Source organism: Chlamydotis macqueenii, chromosome 16, assembly GCF_036417535.1.
Source record: "Chlamydotis macqueenii isolate bChlMac1 chromosome 16, bChlMac1.mat, whole genome shotgun sequence".
NCBI classification, from domain to species: Eukaryota; Metazoa; Chordata; class Aves; order Otidiformes; family Otididae; genus Chlamydotis; species Chlamydotis macqueenii.
This window is the reverse complement of record NC_141571.1, coordinates 4934090-4954909: the sequence shown is the minus strand read 5'-3', so window position 1 is coordinate 4954909 and position 20820 is coordinate 4934090. Positions and strand designations below refer to the sequence as shown.

Genomic DNA, 20820 nt, shown 5'->3' with positions numbered 1-20820 from the left:
GGAAAGTGTTGGAGTTCAGCACTGTGTGACCACTGCTGCCTACTGCAGTTAGCCCTCAGGAGGGAACATGTCCACTGTCTTAAAGATTTTTTTTTTCCCATAAGGAGCAGATTTGGTGCAGCGTAAAGGCTCTCTCACTTTTTTTTTTACTCTTTAAAAACGATGAAAACAACAAAAAAAAAAAAAAACCCAAGCCAGGTATCAGTAGTAAGATAAAGAAACTTGAGACACTCACACAATCACAGAGGATGTTTTGGGATTAGAGAGGATCAGAAGCTCATGCTTTCATTGCAAGAGGGACCGTTTAATGGTGAGGTCAGCCGAGATCAAAGATACCTGTCCTGGGAAAGGAAAGGTAGATAAACATCGTGAGTTAGAGAAGGTGACAAGCACAGGAAGAGGGGATCTGGGACATATCAGGTAACTCTGACGTAGGTCCCAAAACATCTACTGCCTGGTAAGGAAAAGGAGTCCTACACAGGTGTATTTACTATTTTGTCTACACTTGTTTCTTTCCCATGCTATTTCAGAGAGAATCATTTTAGTACCGTAGGCAACACCTGCACACAGCTGCTCCCAAGGAATTACACGGGGAATGCCCACGGGGTTGGGAGTCTAAGAAAAAGCGTGGACTTCAAGTCCAAAAGGTCACGGCTGGTCCTGTGGTTTTAGGGCAGCTGCACCACAGAGCTTCTCTGCCTTAAGTACGCTACCAGACACTGAAGGGCAAAACAGATGAGACTTGGCACAGCAGCTGGGGGATGTCCAGCGTATGGGAGAGCTGCCCTGGAGAGCGGGAGCTGAAGCCTTTCCAGCGTCCACTTACTCCTCCACCTTCACGTCCAGCTGGTACATCCCAGTCAGTGCGGTGCTACGTGACTTCTGCACAGCAGAAATTAATTTAATCCACTCTGATGGCAAAACTGGGTTGGAAAACTGTTCAGCATATATTATTCTTTATTTTTCAGTCATTCTTTCAATTCTTTCTACTCTGTCCTGGTGATGGTGTTTTGTTTTGGCTTTTTTTTTTTGCTTTTTTTTTTCATTTTAATAGAAAGAAAACAAAGGGCAACAGTAAAATGACCATAAAAGGGAATCAACTATTGCCTTGTTCAGATTAGTTTAAGTGTTGAGCTCTGAAAAGCCCTCTTCTATCAATAGCACTAATCTGTGCTACTGACCTGTTCCTTTTGGTCCATTATCAGGGTAGGGACACAGTTGTGTCCAGTTATTCAGGATACAACTGAGACTGAAAAAAGAATAAAAATCAGAACTGTGAAAATTAAGGCACTTAGCAATATTGCTGTTTTACAGCGGACCCTGGGAAGTCCCTTAGGTGAGATCCCTGCCCTTGGCACACTCTTCTCCATGGCAAAAGGCTCAGACTTGCTCTGGGTCCATCCATCGCCTCTCTGGAGGCCAGCAGCTCAGGGACAGGGGGTTGGCTGGCTCTGCTCTTGCTGTTTATTTTCTGGGAAGTCAGGCTTGGTCAAGTGGAATGAGTCTTGTGTTCATTTTAAGGAAGTTTATATTTGACTCTGGTAAGGCTGGGGAGGAGGTGAATGGTAGGAAGAGGAGGGAAGGATCTGAGATCTTGTGGGGCTGCCCCCACACCGCCACAAGCAGCCCCATTACCAAGGCAGCAAGAAGACGAAGCAAAGCACCAAAATCAAACATGCCTGTTGGTTTCCTTTTTTTTTTTCCCTTCAAAGCTCAGAGATGACTCTAAATCTAAATCCAGCTCTTACTCCATAGCTGACCTTGTGGCCCATGAAAAAAATGTAAACTAAATCCCCTACTTTTAAAAATAATCTTCTAAACCATAGAAAAACACTTTGTAACTGTGCAGCTCGTCCCACAGCAATGATCTCTATTTGCTATTCACATCTCAAGGGTCTCAAAGTCTCATCAGCCACTGCTGCCCTGCAAGAGAGAGTAAGGGGATGCTTTTTTCATGGAGTTACTGGAGCCATCCTGCTGGCACAAGGCACAGGATGGGCCGTATCCTACCAGCAGGATAATGGAAACAGTTGCCCTTTTGCAGGGCAGGCAGGGCGTTATTCCCTCCCCGGTAAGCGTGCACTGGGAGCGTAAGCCACCCTGCCCCGGCGGCACGCGGAGGAAGCAGTAAATGGAGATGCTCTGTGCAGACTCTGCGTTCCCCCGCGCGGTGTAAACCAAAACCAGTTCCTGCAATCCTGTGCAATAACATAGACAGCTTGCTGGCTGCTTCTCCCATCCGTCTCCTGTGGGTATAGACTCCTGGCCTCTGAAGAAACCAAGAATGCCATCCTTCTAGATTTATAATCACAGGGATTTATAAAATACAGTGTTGTTAGGTGCCTTGAAGTGAAAGGGGAAAATAAATAAACTACATGGGCGTTGCCACTGGAAAAAAATAAAAACTGATCTCAATCAACCAACCACATTTACTACTCTGCATCCATGGCCAGGCTTACTACACAAACCACCACTGCCATCCCTTCATTCTTTTCAACACTTGCTAGGGGCATCCATCTTCCTTAACACAGCGTCCCTGATTTCAAAAGCCAGACACTAATTAATTCCGGGAATCCTACGGTGGGGAGACATTAAAACCCATTTAGAGTTTTTGTGGCAGCCCTCTCCGTGCTTCTTTCAGCCAGCTCAGGCTCCGTGCAGCGTGCTGGAGCCAGCCCGAAGGAGCAGGAGGTTATAGGTCTGCGACAAACCGCGGGGACATGTGGGACTGGGCTTATGGAATAACCCGGGGTTTGTGTTCTGTGGTAGGCTGTCGATGGTGTGTACGTGGGAGGAGGCAACTGGGCAGAGCTGTTTTAGAGAATTAAATTAAACATTTCTTTTCTTTTCTTTTTAACTCCTTCCTTCTTCGTTAAGGCATTAAATCTCATAAGTAAGTTTCATTTCCAGAGACCAGCTGCCTTCAAGATTTCCTCTACAGCTCTCCTAGGCTAGGAGAAATAAGGGTGGAAAGAAAGGAGGGGGAGCTGAACCATGGTATTCAGAAGAAATGTGTCTAACACATCTCCTGGGCTCTGAAGAAAGAAGGCGGCTTCCTACAGGCTTGGGGGTTTAAATTACCCCTCTGGCTTAGGTGTTAAGAAGCGTCTCTCCTTCCAACATGTAAACCTTTATATTGCTGTCTCACTTTTCTGTTTTCTAATGGTTGTTTTAAGGCATGCAAAGACTTGAGCGGATGGGGACAGGGAACTGCCTCCTGACTCACCTGGCCCGCAGACGGCAGGGTCCACGGGTCACACATCAGCTGCACTGCGGTCGCCCAGTTGCACTCTTAGCCGCTGGAATAGAACATTATGGCACATTTTCTTTTATCTAGCTAGCTCATAAAAATCACACATTTTGTCAATAACCCCTCCTATTTTTTATAGTAATTTTGTGGGGATTTTTTTTTTCCGGGTATTGTCGAAACTTGCTTCAGACAATCCATGCGTAAAATAAACATTTCCTGAAGATACATTTCCTTCCTTTGTGCTTCAGAAGAGGAAGAACACCTTGTCCTAAGCGGATATGCTGAAAAGTTTGGGTTTTCTCAGAGAATTGACCGTTATTGGGAGCTAAGCTCACACCTTAGTTTGTGACCTACCTGCTACATTTAAAAGCAAAGACAAGCACTCAGTGCCGTATCCCCTACCAGGACTGGAGGGGTCCATACCCAACACCTGCCTCCAAACTCCCCGCACGTGCAGCCTGCTCTGCCTGGATCCACACCCGCATCTACAACTGAAGTTGGTGAACTTCCCCCACCTTCAGCAAAAGGACAAACCAAAAACTCGGCCCTGCGCACTCCCCTGGTCGCTGGGAGATGTTTATATGATTACACTGGTTTCTTTCCCTTTGAGAACCATGAGTCGAAGCCAAAGTGGTCGATTGGCACTCAGGGAAAATAACTGGTGATAAGAAGATAAGAATTTGAGTTGCTGTATCGCAGCTGACATCCTCCTCGCACCAACAGCCAGGATTTTGGAGGAAGGTGGTAAAACTCCCCAGAGCTTCAGGCATTGAGAGAAACAAGGAACAGAACCTTTTCCAGTCATCTGGGGCAGCCAGCCCAATCATAGAGACACTGAGAGGAAATTGAAAAAGGACCGATCACATTTGGGGGAGGCTTGTTCTTACCAGCACTTCCACATCCCACTGTTTTTATGAGATTTCTGCATTGTTTGCAAAGTGAGATTACAAAGCCAGTACAACATGCTGATATTTCCAGTAAGGACAACAACAGCATAGCCATTTTTCATTAGTAGATATAGACAAAAGAGTCTTGTTCAGAACTCCTCGAGTGCTGGGATTCAGACTCATTTAGTAGGTTTTAAAGCTCTATTTAAGTTTTTCTTTGTGTTGTTAAAAGGACAAGACCTGTTCTGGCCTATGATGCTGACCTATGGCTTGCCTTTGGCAAGTCCACTTCAGCAGGCTACGCCTCAGTTTCCAAATCATACCATGAGAACAAAGACAGGCATCTATCTTGTCACACACTTGGGGCTAAATGCTTTTTGGCCATAACAGACATGAGCTACTATTAGAAAACTGCCTTAGAAGGTCTATAAACGCTTGAGAAGATAGACTCAAAAGCAGCATTTCAGGGAACAGAAACTAAATGCAAAGGAACAGAAGCTAAATTCCTTGAAAGATCTATAGGAAAAAAATACAACAGACACATTAATTATTTAGGAAAACTCAGATATCCATTAATGGCTACTCAGACAGCGTTTTGGCAGCATATCCTGTCTACTGCACCACTGTTGTATCCCTGTAACTGCACATTTTGCTTTAGTATGTTCAGGAGCCATTTCTCTTGCTCCTGTCAACGAGGTTGAGGATCTGCAGTTCTCTGGCCCATCATGAGTGGTCTCTATTACCGTACTTGCTCCCAAAGCCAGTACCCAAAAAGCCATCCATGGACCGCTGAACAGCAAAATGAAGTCATCAGCCCTGCAACAATTTTTTTTTTTTTCCCAGCTGTATATCAGTGAAGCCTCATTTGACTAAAACATGGGATCAGATCCTCATCTCCATCAGCCAGCAAAGCATTGTAACAAGAATGAGATCAAAATTTGGCCAATAAAAACAGAAAGCTTGGAGAAGTCATATTCAGTGCTCTTGGGTGCCGCCTGCAGGTTTTGAAACTGCAGTTTACTAATAACTACTCCAAAACAACGTTGAACATAGTAATTTGTGGAATAAAAAGAGGACTTATTACACTAAGATTCCTAGAGAAATCATGGAGTGAAAATATGAGCTTTTTTTTTTATTCAGTTTTGAGTAAACAGAAGTCAAGATGTGCATTCTTTTCTCAAAATGAGTTTTTGTGAGGATTTAAATCCAAAAGGTAAAATTTAATAAATAAACCAGAGGGCCATAAACTCACACAGCTCAACCTGGGAGGAAACACGCACATTTTTCCCAGATGTTGCTCTCTGTAACACAACATTGCGCTTTGACGAGGCCTCACAGATCTTTAGCCACATAAATACCTTTGAGGATCCTCATTCCAGCCCCTGAAGGTAGACCACAGAGAGAGATTTACAAAGTTGCTGCTATTTTAAAGTTCTTTTTTCCTTTTTTTTTCACTCATTTTGGTTACATTTCCTGCTTCTGGACTGTGTAAGTCCAGAGGCTCAGGCCTCGGTGTCCACAGACAACCTCATCAAAGGTGTGATGACAGAGCAGGACAGCGATGTGCTTACCTGGAAGCATGGGCAAACCCTTGTTGGAGCTACCTGCCCATGGCATACAGCTCTCCTGGAGGTCTGACCATTAATGGTGCCTTCCTGTACCTCTTTGTTTTCTGACTTTTTCACGAGGCCTCAAAACGGTTTCCCAAAAGGCTCTGCATTTGTTCTGGCAGCCATCCATATTTTGCTTCCTTGCAGTCCTTTGGGTCTGAGGCTGCCGCTGTCTCCCCTTCTGCTCCTGGTCCCACCACTTCCTCACCACGTCCCGTGCTTGAAGTACAACCCAACTCATAATGACCGAGTTAAAAAAACACAGGTTATTTGTTTACGGAGCACATTACACACTCGAAGACACAGTGAAAAAGAGCATAAAGGGGATGTGGGGGCCTCCTAGGTTAAGTAAAAGTCATCTCTGATACGCAGCTCGCTTGGACAGCCTGGGCCTTGCTGCAGACGTGGGATTTGCCCTGTGCACGTCCGTGCATGCAGCTGGAGGGAATAGCAGCACGCCCCACACCCCAACTGCACCTCGGCACAGGGGGACCCATTGGGAATGGGGGAGAGTGGTGAGGAGGGCGATCAAGTCCTTTGCAGGGGTGTGCGGTCCATACTCAGTTCTGAAAGAGGTGATCAGTGGAAGGTAAAAGAGAATTAGGAAGGAGTTAAAACAACTCCCACAATGGAAAAATTAACTTACCTTTTCTGACAATCTCAGACCCTGCATTGGATCCCGGCTGTATTGACCTGTGACATTGATGGCCATTAAAATTTAGCTTTTAAAATCCTTTCTATTTTCTCCATAGAGAAAGAAGGTTGCTTCCCCCCACCCTGGGAAATGCATACTCGTTTCTATAAAGAAACAGTAACTATTTTTTAATAATATTTACAAAATTATGTTCATGTTTTTGCCAACTTGATTAAAATTGAAAATATTGATTTGGCTTTAAAATTAATAGGATCATAATAGAGTCTGAATGTTACTCATTTTAAATTATTTATTTCTGGCATAAATATGGAAGAAAAAGGAAAAAAAAACAAAAGAAGGGGATGAGAGGAAAAAATCAAGCAGAAATACTGACCTGATAAGTCTGTAAAAAGACTGTATTCATTTGCAATCTTTTTTCCCCTGAAAAAAAGGGAAGCCTTTTACCACTAAGAATTTTTCATGGAAATTGCTGTATTGTCCACACGACTATATTCAACTTAAAAAAAAATAGTACTTCAAGAATACAGTTTAACCATCACTCATAAAATACAGTCTTTTCTCCTTCTCAATGCTTTCCCCTCATATGTCAAGTCTCTACCCGAAGTTCAAGGCCCTTCTCATTGAAAAAGAAAGAGGAGAACAAGAGAGAAGCGAGAGTGAGTGCCGGGGGGAGATGCAAAAAGGAGGAGACAGGAACAGCCCTGACACAGCAGAATTGGTAGTGGTTCAGTGTCCTGCTGAAAATCTCCAGCGGGAGCCACAGAAATCCATCAGTGTCCCAAATGACTGGTCACTTGAGGTTTATACGGCACCACACGAAGCATCAATTAGAAAAGGAGCCAGCTGGCCGGACGGCGAACATCACAGAGCTGCAGGGCCCAGCACCGCAAACGCATACGGAGCAAACACAGCACTGCGCACTCAGCGTGTCCAAGGCTTGCAAAGGGACGACTGCATCTATGGATTGCCATAGAAGGGGTAAGAGATGTCTGTCTGGCCATTTTCAATTAGCTTTTAAATTTTAATAGGGGCCTGAGTGATATTTTGTTTCTGGTTTAGATCAAAGCCTCTCTCTCTGAGGCTGGCTGCTTCTTCCCCTAGAAAGCAGAACACCAGCCAAATCTTTCTAAAATATTACCACTCTTATTAGGAGATTTTTCTCCAGAAAGAGGAAGAACTAGGTCTAAAATGGACGTAGGGAAAGTGTTGTGATTGCTTTTTTCCTCTTACAGATAACCTGAGACCTGAGTGTTAACATCCGTGCGTGGGAGCAGAGAACAAGGATTAAAAGTCTATCTTTATGGAGTGTTTTTTTTTTCATCCAGAGGATCCCAGTGTCCTCTATACCACCAGTAACACTAATTTCACTGGAGAGCTATCAGCACATAGCAAGTAAAGGACAGCCAAGACAGCAAGGAAAAAAGGTCCAAGGGACCCAGCAATGTCAATAACTTCACCAGTGAAGCATACAAAAAAATACACAAGAAATTAGGAAATAAAAACTCCTGTGCTGCTGCTACCCTGAACAATGTAAGGATAGTCAACAGAAAATAAGAATAAGGCAAATAATAGACACATCACCCACTTCTGAAATGCAGGCACCGACTGGGTGGTGCCCAGAAGGCAGGCAGACAGCATCGCTGTGTGACAGACTTCAGGAAATGAAGTGCTATGTCTATGTCAAACTAAAGGTGCTATTTTGAACAGAAGTTGCTTAGAAATGGGAGCAGCAGAATAAAATCAACATCAATGAGAAGGAAAACAAAACCATAGTGTGCTTTTCAACTCTCAAAAAAAAAAAAAAAAAAAAAAAAGGGCACATTTGAAGCAAAATTAAGTAGTATTGGCTTTCTTATGTACACAGGTTATTTACGATTGCTTCCACACGATATACTTACACAGGTACAACAAAAGCCCAGCAAAGTGGAGTAAGCAGTCAAGCACAGGCCATTCTCACGCTGCACTCGAATAGAGCGTACCGTATCCCTGCGGATAAGTGCAAACTGTCTAGTGCTTCCTCCACCCGCACTCCAGCCAGTTCCAAGCCCTGTTTCTGTATTAGCATGGTGTCTTCCCTGAACTGTTAAGCTCAGATCCCTCAAAAAACCCTATCAGCACAAGTGCAGTGCTGTGGTACAGACACGGCCCCTGGACCATAGCTGGCCTGCCTCAAAACCAGCTCAGCCCACCCACAGAGCGGACATGACTGCACCCATCTAGCTGGACACGCCTGTGGATTCGGACAGAGGCAGTATCTTTTCAGGTTGCCTGTAAAGGACACATTTCTTTCCAAAATGCTTTCTGTCCACAGCTCTGTCAGGATGGCATACGGTCCGAGTCTCACAGAAGTGCAGCCCCTACCTTTTGCAGACCCCAGCTACCCCCATCTCCCTCGATGTGCCCAGACACGTTCCTTCAGTGTCAGTGGCAAATCTCCCTTTTGCCTCAGCTTGTTATGGATTTCGTCAAGCCTGGTCTTGTTTCTTTTGAAGTCAGCAGGAAAAAACTAGTGGGGGATAGGATAAAATCTATTCCCAGTCTCTAGCTTTGTTTAAATGTCAGATTATCCTTATGCAAGGCAACCTGAAGTCCTCCACTGTGATCGGTCCCATTCCTTCAGCCACTTGGTTTTATTCTCTGGAGTTCGTATCCTGGAGTCCCAGCAGCAGCAGCAAAAACAGTTGCCAACATCCTGGGAATATCTGCCTCAGAATCTCAACTACTGTGTGAAGTTGCTGCTCTCTAGTTTGAGATGTGTGTTTGCAAAGGAAATCTGTCCAACAACAACACAGAGACAGGAAAAAAAAAAGGAGGGAAAAGGGCTTTATGTAACAGAATTAACAGAGCTGTTGCAATAGGAATGTGAAGTTAACAGGCAACTTTTCCTCCTCCTTCTCTGCCCCTACCCCAACCACCTCCTCTAATGCAGTTTCATTTGTTTTTGTTTCCAAGCTTCTTTTGCTGGCCACTCACACAGCCCCGTTCCCTTTGTCTAATTTGGATCTCAAACTTCCATGCAACCGACTCTTGCTGTAACTGTAAATCTTTTTAAGGCCCTTCTGCCTCTGAACTGTAAAAGCAATGCCACTGTAAGCTGCTTAAATGGGTCATAAATCCACTTAGTGCACTGAAGGAGGAAAAAAGTTTTTCAGGGAAAGAAGGGGAAAAAAAAGACAAACTAAGGTGGCTGGAGGATGCAGGGGAAAAAAAAAACCCAGAATGTATTTGCTAAATTGAACCAAAATAACAGGAGTCAAAGGGAAAAGAATTGTCAGGGGGGAAAAAAAGATTAAATAATGCATCTGGGTGTGAAAAAAAATCTGCTTATGAAGGGCTGCTCAGTGTATTAATGCCAGCGACTTATGGGAGGATGGTGGTTGCTCTCCACTCTGGTCAGCATCACTAGGACCTGGCAGCACCAGGACAGCCTACGAGACTTCTAGCAGCTAATGGATTCTATTTTTCCACTGGGTGGTCCAGGGTCTGCTATCTGGGTGTAATTCTAACTATTTTGCACTGCCTGACTCGCAGGTTTAATCATGGCTCCATGCCTCAGTTCATTCATCTGTAAATGGGAGATGAAGATATTCCCCTTATTTTTAAAATGTTTTCAGAGCTGCTTAAATGCCACCAGGGAAGGGGCAGAGCTGATTCCTGTGGCAGTCAATAGCAACAGTTTAATCTGTTTCTGTAGAGGCAGAGCTAGCCCAAAATGGGCAACTTTTGTCTATGTAATTTACTGCATTTATCACCATGGTATCTGAACTCCAAGAGTATTATCCAAATTCCACTGAATTCACTGAGTGTCTTTCCACTGCTTTCAATAAGTTTTGGATTTGACTCCAAAGTCACAAAAAAAAAAAAAACCAAAAAAAAAAACTTGAGGAATATGTCAAAAGAATGTAAGTGGGTGTGAGCTGAAATTGAGGAGTTTGGAGACTGGAGTATGCAGAACAGTAGCTATTTAAAGACCAAGTTTGCTACCGAGTGTTCCCTTTTAATAGGGTTATATAAATACATTCCCGTCTCAATATACGTGGAAAAACAGGCGGTGAGGTGAGACTCGGTTGCATTATTTCTTATGGGAAATATTGCACATAGCTAAACCACCTCTCCCCCTTTCCTCACCCACCACCCACGGTCCCTGGAAGCCTTCAGCAGCTGTGTGCAGTGTGAAGAGGACATCCGGGAGCGCTGCGAGAGTTAAAAAGTTCACAGCCCTGCCTTTATAATAAAGCCCCTGTTTTCATTGCGTTCTGACTTTGCCTTCAAGACTTGATCTGAGTTTTGGCACTCAACATGCCAGAATGGGAAGGGAGACTGGTTATGCCTTTTTATTATTATTATTATTATTATTTTATTGCTCTGCTTCCTTGCAAGGAAAAGAGGAAAAAAAATAAGGAAATGTTCTTGCTTGGTTCTCTGCAAAAACCAAATCAGTTTCAGTACAGCTCCCTGAGGCCAGGTGTCCCCCCCTGCAGAAAGTCACTGCCAGGGTAGGCACCAATTGGCATCTCAATCACCTTTCTCAGGAAAAAGTCAGTGACCAGGGAGGACTGAGAGGTGAACCCCTCTCTTTTTCACCAGTACGGTATGTGCGGGTCAGGAGGCGCTGATACTATAACTTAAAAGAATCCTATTAAAATGATGGAAATCTTTGCCTATGAAAAGTGGGGTCTACACCCGGGTAGTAATTATGTTTCAAAGGAAATCCATCTGGTCTTTTATTGCTTATTCCCTCCATGCATTTTGTGTACAAGAATAGTACAAGGTCTGGAATATTTCATATCAGAGGGCTTCCAAAAAGCTGTTTACACTCTGTCAGGTCAATAAGCTACACAGATTTTTGCAATATTATCTCAATTATGGGTAACAACTGGAATACACTTTTTTTTTTTTTTTAAAAAAAAAACCTTCTTCAAAATACTAGCATGGATCCTTGGAGCAGGCAAACTCCTGCAAACTCCACCAAACTCCATCAAGCTCATATAGTAAAAAAAGCAGCTAAGCATTCAGCATCTGGAAAGTTTTATAACTACAGCTGAAGTCTAGTGAAGCTTATTTTTCACCTTCAACCAAGACAAGCTGCCTGCACTGAGGGTTGAATCCTTTCTGCATGTATGTGCTGGAGAGCAGGACGCAAATGTCATCGGGTGCAGGACAGCACAATGATGGAGAATCCTCTGGCCAAGTCAGAACCAGCTCCAACATGAAGACTGTATTCATGTACTAATAACACCAGGCTTGAGCTGGATTGGGTCTGTCTGTGTGCAAACAACCATGCAAACATAATATAAAGAGCACATTTTAAAAGGAAAACTGTATAAATTCTATCAGAATTAGGTACCAGTCTTTAAAGACCCTGGGAACCCAACAACTGTCTTACAATAAAATCACATACAGCTAGAGCGACTTGGTTACAAGGCAACCTCTCCTATGTTGGCAATTCCAGCAGTTTTATTAACTCCAGTGAATATATCACAGATCTCAAGATGACTGATACTTTCATTGCAGCCTGGGCCTCAGCCACTAGGTGATTGTTATGAGTCTCAACTTTCATTTTTTAAAGTTTTAGCTGTCACCATGTATTAAAAATAAACTATGAAAACTTAAAAGTAAGAAAGAGGGAAAAAAACAAGGTAAACTCTATAGAAATGCAGAAGATAAATAAAAATATTATTATAGTAATTATTTCTTACCTATCTTGAATTTTTGGTGGTCACGTTTGATGGCTAGAGTAGATGTTACTGGCTGATCGCAGCAAAGTTACCTTGAATGAAATCCACGTAACAGAATTTGGCTATAATCTCATTTGCTTTAAATTTGAGTGACCTGTAGTGCAGAACTAAGAAAGAGTCACAGATTTAATTTACTTTTCACTTCTGATGCTGCTTGTATATTGTGAGTGATATGAATTTAGCAAGGAGTTTGCATTTATTAGCACATATAAATTTACCAGGAATGTTTAGTCTTGCCGTCAAAACCCAGATCTAGAACACGGGAATATGTCAGAAGCTGAGTGTGATTTTTAAAAGTAAGCTTAGAAACCATTCATCTCTGTTGAAATACTTCATGAGTAAACCAACTGCACCCAAAAAATTGAGAAAGTAGAAACAAGATATACCCTGAGATATTATTTTTAAAAATCTATTTCATTATTTTCAAGATTTGGAAAACTCTACTCACAATTTCTAAATACTTGGAATTGGAAATACTACTGTTAACTGCTCATCATTGCTTCACACAGCGTCACCCAGATCCAAGGACAGATTTCTGTCTCCCTAGCTACATTTAAAAGAGTAGATTTATTGAAATAACTTGCAGAGTCATGCTTTAGCAGCTTTGATTCAACAGTAGATGCTGGCACTTGGTCTCCTACCCACTCCTCCTACATAAACATCACTGCAGGCATTGAGGTCGAGCATCCCAGGCCGCTCTGGTGCATTTTGGAAGATTCAGGTACGACATTTGCTACGAACTATTTCATATGACCCTGGCTGACACAGATAAGCCCAGGTCACTTAGGAGAATTATATGCTGGGGATCTGGACCTTGACCTCTCCTGCTTGAATTCCCCAACTGTGAAACGCAGGCAGTAGCACTGCTAAGCCACAAACCACTAAGAAATAAGTAATTAATACAACGGAGCCCAGAGCATCATGACACCATACTGGGGAAGCTGGTAGGGACTCACCTTAGGACAGCTTGTGTGTATGAAGAGCAAAACGTGGTGCAGAGAAACCATCTCAGGAACAGAAATAGGGTAGGGAAGCACTCTGTGACTCTTACATCTGTGAGCCGCCTCCACTGCAGATCATTTGGGTGAGTCACTGACGTGTGCGGCAGCCTGATGGGGGAACAGCACTGTGGTGACATCGCACTGGAGAGAATAAAATTGCAAAAGACACTAAAAATATTTGAGGTTTTCAAAAAGCTATTCAGAAGTGTTAGAGTTCAGAAAAGCCCTTTTTTTTTTTTTTTTCTTTTCTTAAGCAGGTGTAGAAACAAAAGAGATGTGGATGGAAATTTGTGCCTAGCTCTGACCTGCTTCTTTATTTCTGTTTGCTTTGCTTTTCTCCTCTTGCCAATGCTTAGGATGAGAACAACTTGTTTTGGGGTTAGTCTCAACTTTCTTGTTCATTACAGTTTATTTTGGATTGGATTCCTAAATTTACGTACGCAAACTCAAACAACTATTTACATCCACGCATAACCTACCCATGCTATTACAGAGAAAATCCTCCCCTCAGCTTGAGGAGAACCTGCTGTCGACACACTCCTTCCCCTCCGAACCATAACCTTTGACTCGTCCCGTGGGGGATAAGGAAGAAATGTAATCAGGTGCAGAATGCCAATACGTCCCTCTGGGGTGACAGGCATCCAATTTCTAAGCAACCATTAAAAGGTCCATATGGAATTTCATGTTTAATATGAAGAAATAAGAAACAGGAAAACCCAAGAGCGAACACATGCCATGTGTTACTTCTGCTTGTGAGCTCGGGCCAGTGTCTGAGCCTTTCCAGGTGCTCTCTTCTGCACTCAGAGTGAGCTGTGGGGATGTTCAGCACACTCGGGGTGCTCTTACATGCTATTATTATTATTACTATTATTTTAACTAAGAAACTAGCTGCTTGGTCCATTTGAGGAGCGTATGGCTTTGAGACAGATGTGGAAATAATCCGAAAACATGAGGGTCAGGCAGCGGAACATTTCCAAAACTGTATGAAACATTAAGCAAGTGAAGGGAAAACATTTATTCTTCCATCTCATATTCCACAGCAAACTAGGATTTCTCAAGCTTATCTTCATATCCACATTTTAACCAAAGACCAATTGTGTTTTCCTCCATATTTTTCTGCAGATCAAAAAAGTCCAAACATAGTCAGTCCATTTATTCTAAAAAGTTGTTTTCCCCACCTCTGGCATCGGCTCAGCAGCCAGGAAGCCAGTGTGCAAGGTTAGAGACACTGCTGGACTGCACAGAACTGCTGCAGCCCACGGGCCCCTGGAAATGAAGACGAAATGAGGCTCAGTTGTGTGCAGCACGTTGATAAGATGTTGGCCCCCATTTCAGCATGACCCAAGAGGTTTAAATTGCTTCATTTCTCAGCCAGTCAAGAGCAAATGGGTGGTAGATGCGATATGGCTGTTCACTGGAAATCACTCTTGATTGATTTAGCTTCTCCTCCTCAGTAGCGTATGGGCTCGGTACACGGCTCGGGCACATAAATTACACAGAGAACACCGTCCACGGCTGTGTATGGTGCGTATGTATGTTGTCACCCCATCAGAGAAAAAGCTTTTGTGAAGAATTAGCTCTAAGTGTACACAGAATAGAAATGATCATGTTTAGTGGTTCAACAAAACCAAAGTCACTTCCAAAGCAATAATTCTGAATTAGAATAAAGTAACCAAAGAACTTTGATAATTTTTTTTTTAGTTAAAGAAACAAACAGAAAATGCTGCTGCTGGCTATAAAAACAAGTTAATTTTTAGGAGGTTTTTTGTTTGTTTCTTGAAAACTAATAAGAGCTGTGAAATTCAAAAAAAGTTTTAAGTTCTCATTAACAAGATTTCAACAGTTTGGGTTTGCTTTTGCCTTTTTGAAAGAAGATACAAAGATTTTTCAGTTTCATTTTAACATGTTAAAAGAAAAAAAATCTACTAGCACTGCTACATTGTTACTTCTGGGGGATGAGTTAGAAGATATTGGAGAATTATTCATAAGAAAAAAATTGGGTGATTTATTTACTTACTTGTGATGGAACAAAGACCTCATGTCAGGCTGCAGCACTCTCAGTTCCTACCCACAGGCGGACACAGTATTGAGAACAGCCACTTCACCTCAATTAGAGATTAAAATAAGTGAATAAAGCTTTAAGACAAGGCGTGTTTTTGTCTCTGCACATGACAGCCAGATCCTGACTCCAGACGGCATTTCCCAAGGGACGCAACACTGACAATCGTAGGGATACACACCAGCAGAAACTGGTCAAGACTCAGGGTGTTCTCTCCAGGCTGGCTGGAACACACAGGAGAACCAGGCTCTTGTTGGAAGAGGAAGGCTGTGAGAAGAAAAGGGAGGAAGGAATTTTGCAGGCATATGCTTAATCTGAGTATCCCAGTTGTTCAGACACCCATAATCAAAGTAATTTTCAAAGTTATTTTCCATCCTTAAGCTCAAAACTTCAAAACTACCCCAAGTGGGAAAATTTCTTTCTCTCTTTACTCAAGCCAGGTCCCACTGAAGGCAATGGAGACATATTTTTCTTCCCCCAAAGTCAGGATAGGGTTACAAGATTCAGATCTATTTTAATATTTCAATGTTTCCTCAGTTCTGAAATCTGCTGTGCTGATCTGGTTACCGTAAGGTAAATCGTGCGTAACTGCTGACTGCAGAAACCTTGGAGAAAGTTACCATCACAATAAACATCTGATAATTAATAGTTATTAGCAAAATTCCACTGTTCATATCAGTTTGGTTAAAGAGGAAGGGAAATTAATATATTTTAACCATAATATGTTACTTGCTCAAAGCAATACGAACTCAGGCAGCATAAAGACCATCCGCGTAAACCACTGCCAGAAATCCCTACCACTCTTGCAGGATTCCCAATCAACAACTCCCCAATTTTCCCAACCAAAGCTACGCACTCAGCAAAGCACACCTGCCATAAATCTCAAAGCGTTACCAGCTTTCAGCGAAAACTGGTAACATTATGGCTGGGGGATGATGTATGGGGATGTCACCAACTCCCCCTTCACACACTCATACCCCTTTCCCCTACTGCAGGCATTTTTTATCTGCTCCAGTGACTCAGCCGTTAAACATCTCCCAGCTGAACGACAGCAGGCCAGCGGCAGCTTTCTCCCTCGGTCAGCAGCGAGTGGTCAGCGGCCGATGTTTATGGGAGGGTGGAGGAGGGAGACAGGAGCTGGGCATAATTAACGGGACAATTGAATGGGTTCTGCCTCTCTGATTTCAATTAACCTCTGAACCTCGCAGTGACAAGATTGCACGGTTACCAACTAACTTTAGCAAAAACCAGATGTTATAACTGGTGAATCCAAGATCTCAAATAGGGTATGGGATTTGGTGATAGTCTGTTTTTAGATCACTTATTGCTCACCAAAACAAAAAGGAGTCTGAAGAAGACTTCTTTAATACCATTATTGTGCTGGAATTGGGCTCTGATTATTGTATCAGAGCTGGGGTCTGGTTCTGTTCCCATTTCAAATCAACTGCTGAATTCACCACTGGGAAGAAAAAGAAGTCAAAAGACCCGGAGAAATATATCAATGACATTAAAGATACAGGCATTCAAAGCTTGCAAAACAGATCAGTGTATATAGACAGATAAGTTAGAAAATCTTTGTTCAAGAAAGACTGAGATAAGCTCAGAGCTGACATTTGAGAATAAACCAATCTAGCTATGTTAAGGACAGAGTTTTGGACTACAAAGATTTCTAGCATGCAACAAAGCTACAACTGAAAATTAAAATTGATCAAAAGAATGCAAGTTTAAAAAAAAAAAACAAAACATCTTTTGAATACTTCTAACTTTTAAATTCAGAAACTAGAGAGAGAAATCCTGGTTTTGTCGGCCTTTGTTTTCAATACATTTCTGCCACTTAAATTGCTGACCATCTCTCGTTACTGGAAACATATTTAATTCTGCTATCATTTATAGGACCTCAATGGCTAAAGAGGATAAACTGTTATCACTTTGCATATTGGCTTAAATGAATTTGTTCCTAATCTTTAAGCAGCCATAAATGAGAGCCAAATACAAATTTATGATAGCAGATCATGCATTTTAATGTAGCTGCATCTACAACACCAGGTATCAGACACGCTGAAGGATGTTCAAGCAAAACCAAAGCCTACGGTGTAAAAAAGATCATAAATATCAGAAAATGTGACCAGACTCATAACATTTTAAACAGATGTGCTATCCTAATAAGCAATTTCAAGACAATTTGAAGAAATCAGTGTGGAGGATTTGGATAATAAACATCTCTTTACAAATGCATTAATAAAAATATAAGTTTAAAAAGAAAAAAGATTAAGAAAGATTATCAATTCCTTGAACAAAATCTACTGACTGAAAGGCGTAGGCTATTGTCAACCACTTCTGGGACTTTGTTATGCAGTTCTTCATAGTTTAACTAGTACAATCAGTCAAATTAATTGCAAGCTTGCAAATTCTTTATTCATAACAGTAAATAACTATATCTATTAAGTAACTTCTTGTAATATATATCTCTCAGTCTAGGCTGACATTATCAAGCATTTTTCTCATAATGGATATTTAAAGCATCTGCAGTAAATAAGAGCCAAAAGTCCAAGCTTCTATGAAGCACAATATTCCACTTTTCAATCCTTAAGAAATTTCAGTGTATGCATTTAAGAAATTCCTTTTAGACATTTGAAGATTTCCATGTCACAGCAGACTGCAGGAATGCCCTTCAATTTCTCACACGTTACCAGCCCGATCTAATAAAGCCTAATGTCCCAATGATAGATGCATCTGGCTCTTCTCCCCTAATCAATAATATTCAGCAAAAGTCCCTTCTTCCAGCAGCAGCATAAATTATCAGATATATGCAAATAGACTTGCTAATGTTAATTGCCAGGGCTGATTGGTGATTAATTTTTTGATTATGATCAATCATTCTGCAGGAATCTTAATAAGACATTCAAGGCAATCTGCAAATTGATAATAATTAGGGATCCCAACTGGTAACGCATCCACAGCACGCTGTAAAACATCCCTGTGATTGAACGCGTTCCTGTCAACAAAGTTCCCCCCTTTTGAAGAAGAGAAAAGGAAACAATCCAAGTCTCCGGAACCTGATGGGACCATGCTATCACATGTAACAAGAAGTTCCTTTTTTGCCATTTTTATGGTAAGATGGGTTATGGCATCCTCTAACGCAACTGGCCAACTTCTTTGTGTCCCTCACAGGGCAGGAAATGAAATGGGGGGTTCATTTACATGACAATGCTTTGGAAGCATTACCCCACTTCACAGCCTTCCAGCCTGGAAAAATAAGTGATTTGCAGGAGCACAGGATGCTGAAGAAACCAACCTCCACCCAGCCAAGGAACACCTCTCAGAGCAGTCCTGTGAGACCTGTGGGGAACACTGCCAACAGCACGATACAGTAAGAATTTCAGGTCAAGTAAATTTAAAAAGGGCCAAACAGGAGATTCGCGTGATGCCTTTTTTTTTTTCTAGTGCAGGCCAGGCAATAGCATTCAATTTCTAGCAACAAGTGAGAAGATAAATGTTTTCCCTGTGTGATATGTTTGTGTACTTAAGGGTGAAAGTCCAGACATGTTTGTAAACATAGCAGCTCAAAATGTAACATGATTTATAATATTTTCTTTAAAAAATGAATTATCTTGCAAACATAAATATCCTCGTACATGTTAAACCCAAACACGAACTATTGCTGTGTACACACCAGAAAGTACAAGTGACTGGAAGAAGACATAGTTTACCAAACTAGCCCTACAGACAAAACTGCATCTCCCCAAACACCGGTTGTGCAAGGAGCTTGTTCCGGCTGCACGCAACTCCTGGGCTCCAGCAGCTCTCTGCTTGCACGTCCCAGCGCGGCATTTCATGCACATAACCAAGCACTGGTCCTTGCAGAGCAAGCGTTCGACTTCGCTCTGTGTTCAATCTGGGCAGACAGCTCTCGACACGTGAACAGCCATCACCTGCTGTCAAAAATGAGTGACGTGCAGCAAGTGAGGAGTATAGTGGAAAGTAAATTAAGAGCGCATCGTACCTTGGTACTGACCTGTCACGTCCTACTAATATCCAAGCTTTCGAAATTCCTGTCTTCATGGCTTAATTCTGATTGGCAGAAAATATTCCTTTTTACACGTTAGTGGTGTAAAAGAGTTTGAATATAAATGAAAATAAATCCCTGAGGTCTACAATTCCTTCAGTTCGTTCAGTGCTGCCAAATGTACCATTTTATAACGGAGCCCAAGGTATTTGAGCTTTTATCTGAAAAGCCTGCAGTTCGTACTCTGCAAGTAGCTCCGCTTTTGTTTTCACTGAAAGGAAAAAACAGGATGGGCCCTTTCTTGTATGTTAAATTTCCTGAAGAGAAGCTAGGTTGCAGTTGAATGTTATTTTGCACAGGAAATATCTTCTTTCTGAATACGTCATCGTTTCAACAAGAAACTGAAACATAGTTTTACAAAAAGTCCAGCGTTAAGTGTAAGCTTTTACACAAATAGGAAAATATTTTCTTTTTCTCCCAACAGTTTTAATAAGAAAAAAAACCCACCCTAAAGGAGTACATGATTGCTTTCTTTCCTATACAGTGAACAAGAAATGCTTTAAAATGGCATGTGTATACATGAGGTTTTTAACTAGAAAATGCCTTTTAACTAGAAAATGCCATTTAACTAGGCATTTTTGAAAGCCTAGCTCCATTGCTTGTTTAGTCTCATTATTTCTCATCCAGTTTCAAGAATTTTAAACATTTATAGAGTGAATTTAGTGATGTCAGCAAGCACAGAGTGTCACAAGGAGCAAACATGAGTATGTAAAAAACACATTTACCTTAGACAAAACTGGCCCAGTTCCTTTGTAGCTGTCTCAGATCAAGAACTCCTCCTCTGTGGTCACTGAAATAATCATATTGTTAAACTGGTGTCTGTGACAAACAAATTAGGTTCAGACATTTTAAATTAACATTCCTTCTTTTTTTTTTATTCTGCATATTTTCTCAACCCAAGTAAATTAATAAATGTTTAAGTTATCTTTGCAGCTGAGATTCCTCACTGCTGCCTTTATAAATCTTGCTCAGGAAAACTGAAATGCTAACACGTTTCTTGGATTTGGTCTGTCATTCCTCTCCAGCTCCTCGCACTTTTACAATTCACAAGGTCATGAGTACAAAATGTGCTTGTTAACTTACACAAGAATAAAACTGTCAGATGGGCTGAGGCCTCCTTGTGTACCAGTTTAGTGAAATATGATTATCCAAGCTGTAAAATGGATAAACCTATTAAATGAATAAATCTGCTGCCCTGTAGCCTACCACTGATGTCATTGCCTTACCTACAAGGCACCCCTTCTTAAATTAATACTTGATAAAGGAATAAATCTTTTAAAGACATGCACTAAAACTTTGCATTGAAGAGTTATCTTTTGTGTTACAAACTGGAAGTATTTTTTACTGCAATGGACATAAGTGAGAGAAAATGAATTCCAGAAAAAAAAAAAAGAAATCTTAGAAAAATGTTATTACCTAGCTAACACTGTGGACTGCTGCTTATCTGTACATAACTAATCACTTCTCTGTTTCTTTTTTTTTTTTTATTCTAATGTGTGAGTGGACTTTAGTGCTCATGAAAGTGAAGGATAATTATTGGGTAGTGGGTAAAGT

At 41.7% G+C, this 20820-nt stretch overlaps 1 long non-coding RNA gene across 10 annotated transcripts in view; it reads right to left on the bottom strand.

Moving 5' to 3' along the window:
- The window catches only part of LOC147598696 (uncharacterized), a 52863-nt gene extending 32447 nt beyond the window's left edge, over positions 1 to 20416 (bottom strand). For 6 of the 10 annotated variants that reach the window (XR_015260268.1, XR_015260264.1, XR_015260270.1 and 3 more), the window contains exons 1-9: positions 19216 to 20416; positions 13621 to 16659; positions 13097 to 13282; positions 12102 to 12247; positions 8301 to 9175; positions 6776 to 6822; positions 6394 to 6440; positions 1182 to 1249; positions 236 to 341 (exon numbers count right to left, since the gene is read on the bottom strand). This is a non-coding gene — a long non-coding RNA (uncharacterized LOC147598696). The remainder of the gene's footprint in view (positions 1 to 235; positions 342 to 1181; positions 1250 to 6393; positions 6441 to 6775; positions 6823 to 8300; positions 9176 to 12101; positions 12248 to 13096; positions 13283 to 13620; positions 16660 to 19215) is intronic. The other 4 variants (XR_015260265.1, XR_015260266.1, XR_015260267.1 and 1 more) reach the window with 4 other exon arrangements.
- Positions 20417 to 20820: the final 404 nt, after the last annotated feature.